The following is a 4,782-nucleotide window of genomic DNA, read 5'->3' as shown; positions in this document are numbered from 1 at the left end:
TGTGATATTACTCCTGTGGGTTTCTCTGATCACCATAGTGTTACTGTTGATATTCACTTATCCTTTTCACGAAGGTCATCACCTTACTGGTATTTTAATGTTACGTTGTTACATGACGTCATGTTTTGTGAAAGGTTTTTGTTGTTTTGGGAAAAATGGAGGCTTACAAAAAGGACATTTGAGTCCTTGAGTCAATGGTGGAAGTTTGAGAAGACCCACATATGATTGTTTTGTCAACAGTATACAATGCTCTGTCTCGTACTGAAGTTAAAGAGACTATCAGGGATCTTGAACAGGACATCAAATCTATTGAATTGAAGTTGCTCACTCAGAACGACCCTGGACTAGTTATTTACAGGACAAGAGACATGACCTGAGGATGTTTCTACATGTTTCTACATGAAAGAGTGAAGGGTGCCTTGATTAGGTCTCGTTTTGCTACCCTCAAGGATACGGATGCTCCTAGCACTTAAAAAAAACCTAGGACAGTGGACATTGCAACGTAAACAGATGGTCTCCCTGATGGGAAGGTGACCACGGATGTCAGTGAAATGAGCCAACATGCCGTGGATTTTTACTCTGCCCTCTATAAGGTGGAGGATTGTGATTCTCTGTATGCTGATACATGGACTTCCTCAATTGGGCCCCGAGCAGAGAGTTGCTTTGGACTCTGACATTACATTACATTACTCTGCAGGAGATGTCCACAGCAGTTATGCAGATCTCAACAGGCCAAGCCCCTGGCATCGATGGCTTACCATCTGAGTTTTATAATCACTTTTGGGGGTCTATTGGGGAGGATTTTTATGAAGTGGTGTGTGAATCTTTTCATGAGGGTTCTCTTCCTGTATCTTGTCAACGTGCAGTGCTTTCATTGTTGCCAAAAAAGTGGCATTTGTTGCATTGCTGTGCGCAGAATATAGGTTGAAAGAGTATCTGGGGCTGTTGGTCTACAAGGATCAGTCTGACTGTGGACCTCACCTTTCTATAGTAGATAACCTGTTTCTGATAAGAGATGTTTTAGACATTTGTAAACTTCCTGATGTAAATGTGGGTTTACTTTCTTTGGATCAGGAGAAGGCCTTTGATCGTGTGGACCACCAGTACTTGTTCAAAAAAATGAAAGCCTTTGGGTTTGGGGATGGTTATTTGTCTTGGATGAGTTTACTGTAATCTGGGGCCTCATGTATGGTGAAGGTGGGGGGTAGTTTGAGTTGCCTCATCCCTGTCCAAAAGGGGCATCAGGCAGGGATGCCCAATATCAGGACAGTTATATTGTAATTGTTATATTGCGATTGCAGTTATATTGCAATTGAACCAATGCTTTGTTTTTTAAGAGTGAGGCTTACTGGTTTCTCTGTGCCAGGAGTAATGAAGGGTCCCACACTAGCACTGTCTGCGTATGCAGATGACCTGACAGTTTTTATTACAGAGGGTGAGGATGTTAAGGTTCTCTCCAACACTCTATAGGTGTATGAGGGGGCCTCCTCAGCTAGAGTCAATTGGGAATAAAGTGAATCGCTGTGGGCAGGTCAGCTCCACACGGGGTCTGCTCCACGGTTACCAGGGGTCTTCAGACGGGGTCCGCTCCACGGTTACCAGGGGGGCTTCAGATGGGGTCCGCTCCACGGTTACCAGGGGGCTTCAGATGGGGTCTGCTCCACGGTTACCAGGGGGCTTCAGATGGGGTCCGCTCCACGGTTACCAGGGGGATTCACATGGGGTCTGCTCCACGGTTACCGGGGGCTTCAGATGGGGTCTGCTCCACGGTTACCGGGGGCTTCAGATGGGGTCTGCTCCACGGTTACCGGGGGCTTCAGATGGGGTCTGCTCCACGGTTACCAGGGGGCTTCAGATGGGGTCTGCTCCACGGTTACCAGGGGGCTTCAGATGGGGTCTGCTCCACGGTTACCAGGGGGCTTCAGATGGGGTCCGCTCCACAGTTACCAGGGGGATTCAAACGGGGTCCTCTCCACGGTTACCAGGGGGCTTCAGATGGGGTCTGCTCCACGGTTACCAGGGGGCTTCAGATGGGGTCTGCTCCACGGTTACCAGGGGGCTTCAGATGGGGTCTGCTCCACGTTTACCAGGGGGCTTCAGATGGGGTCTGCTCCACGGTTACCAGGGGGGCTTCAGATGGGGTCCGCTCCACGGTTACCAGGGGGGGATTCAAACGGGGTCCGCTCCACGGTTACCGGGGGGCGTCAGACGGGTTCCGCTCCATGGTTACCAGGGGGGCTTCAGTGGGGCAGAGATGGGATGAAGACTTTGGATGTATTTCAGAAAAATAACTGTGAGGGTGTATCAGAGAAAGTGTGTGCCAGACTATCAAGGTGGAAATGGGTGCTACACCAGCTGTCTGGTGATTTTAATGATTTTACAGCCACCAAAGGGTCTGATACAAGAGCTTCGCTTCAGAGGACCCTTGTCAATTTCTTCTGGTCTGGACAACACTGGATTAAAGCTGCAGCCCTGTACCTGCCACTGCACGAGGGTGGGCAAGGCCTGGTGGACATTTCTTCCAGGATCATGGCTTTCCGGCTTCAAGCAGCCCAGAGACTGTTGGACAGTGATGGTTCTAGCTGGGTCGACACAGCCTACACATTGATGAGGAGAGCGGGCGGTTTGGGCTTAGACAAGCACCCTTTCCTCTTAAAGCTGGAGTGGTGTGATTTGTCTGGCCTGACTCCATTTTATGAGTCTGTTATGCAGGCTTGTAGAGTTCATGTCAAGTCCCGTAAGACCGGCACGCCACCTGGGACGTGGCATTTTGAAGAGCCACCCAGTCCCGTGCTCTGGGTTCAGCCAGCCTACGTTCATGCCTGTTAGGCGTGGGGTGTACCAAGCTGGGTCATCTGATACGGAGCAGGAGCAGATCGTTCGATAATCCGATAATCTCGCCTACTGAGGAAGGTTGTTGTTGAGATCTGTGATTCCAGTACTTCATCTACAGTATGTGACTGACACTTCCAATTCTGATCGGTGGAAGAAGGGTCTGGATTATGTGTTCCCTGCACTGATTGTTAGTGCTGCGGCGGGGTCATTCAAGGAGGACGTAGGGATGCTGCTTTCGTTCGTTACCACGGAGCTGGGAGAGTTGAAGGTGGTGGGAAAGAAGGCCCTGTAGTCTGGCCCAGGAGTGTGAAGGTGAACGGAAAGGCTCTGGAGCAACGAACCGCCCTTGCTGTCTCTGCCTGGCCGGTTCCCCTCTTTCCACTGGGATTCTCTGCCTCTAACCCTATTACAGGGGCTGAGTCACTGGCTTACTGGTGCTCTTCCATGCCGTCCCTAGTAGGAGTGCGTCACTTGAGTGGGTTGAGTCACTGATGTGATCTTCCTGTCTGGGTTGACCCCTCCCCCCGTGGCGGAGATCTTTGTGGGCTATACTCGGCCTTGTCTCAGGATGGTAAGTTGGTGGTTGAAGATATCCCTCTAGTGGTGTGGGGGCTGTGCTTTGGCAAAGTGGGTGGGGTTATATCCTCCCTGTTTGGCCCTGTCTGGGGGTATCATCGGATGGGGCCACAGTGTCTCCTGACCCCTCCTGTCTCCTTGTTTCATTGTGTTGATGATGGTATAAGCCTAGAGCTGAGAAAGGGTTACCCAACCCCTGAACAGAGGGACGTCAATAGGCATTTGTTTTAAATCCATTGATTGTATAAAACTGACACATCATCTGGTCCAGAAGAAACTCGGACAGAAAGCAGAAAACATTTCTGGCGGTGTACTCCTATTTTATTTTTAGCACTCACTGTTCTCATGCTCTTTCTTTCCCCTGCTCCTCCCTGTTTTATCACTCCCATCTCTCTGGTTCTCTTATTCCCCTCTCTCTCTGGTTCTCCTCTCTCTGGTTCCCCTCTCTCTGGTTCTCTGGTTCCCGTCTCTCTCTGGTTCTCCTCTCTCTCTGGTTCCCCTCTCTCTCTGGTTCTCCTCTCTCTGGTTCCCCTCTCTCTCTGGTTCTCCTCTCTCTGGTTCCCCTCTCTCTCTGGTTCTCCTCTCTCTGGTTCCCCTCTCTCTGGTTCCCCTCTCTCTCTGGTTCCCCTCTCTTTGGTTCCCCTCTCTCTGGTTCCCCTCTCTCTGGTTCCCCTCTCTTTGGTTCCCCTCTCTCTGGTTCTCTGGGGGGAGATACCGATACTGCCTGCATGTACAGATGGTAAAAGAGGAGAGAGAGGGGAAGGGGGGAGAGAGGGAGAGAGGGAGAGGGGGAGAGTGGGAGATACAGATACTGCCTGCATGTACAGATGGTGAAAGAGGAGAGAGAGGGGAAGGGGGGAGAGGGGGAGAGAGGGAGAGGCGGGGACAGAGAGAGAGGGAGAGGGGGAGATACAGATACTGCCTGCATGTACAGATGGTGAAAGAGGAGAGAGAGGGGAAGGGGGGAGAGGGGGAGAGAGGGAGAGGGGAGAGAGGGAGAGGGGGGACAGAGAGAGAGGGAGAGGGGGAGATACAGATACTGCCTGCATGTACAGATGGTGAAAGAGGAGAGAGAGGGGAAGGGGGAAGAGAGGGAGAGGGGGAAGTATAGATCCTGCCTGTATGTAAAGAGGAGAGAGAGGGGAAGAGGGGAGAGAGGGAGAGGGGGAAGTATAGATCCTGCCTGTATGTAAAGAGGAGAGAGAGGGGAAGAGGGGAGAGAGGGAGAGGGGGAAGTATAGTTCCTGCCTGTATGTAAAAGAGGAGAGAGAGGGGAAGAGGGGAGAGAGGGAGAGAGGGAGAGAGGGAGAGAGGGAGAGAGGGAGAGAGAGGAGAGGGGAGAGAGGGGAGAGAGGGAGAGAGGGAGAGAGG

Source organism: Oncorhynchus gorbuscha, linkage group LG19 (genome assembly GCF_021184085.1).
Source record: "Oncorhynchus gorbuscha isolate QuinsamMale2020 ecotype Even-year linkage group LG19, OgorEven_v1.0, whole genome shotgun sequence".
Taxonomy (NCBI): Eukaryota; Metazoa; Chordata; class Actinopteri; order Salmoniformes; family Salmonidae; genus Oncorhynchus; species Oncorhynchus gorbuscha.
This window is presented reverse-complemented; position numbering follows the sequence as displayed.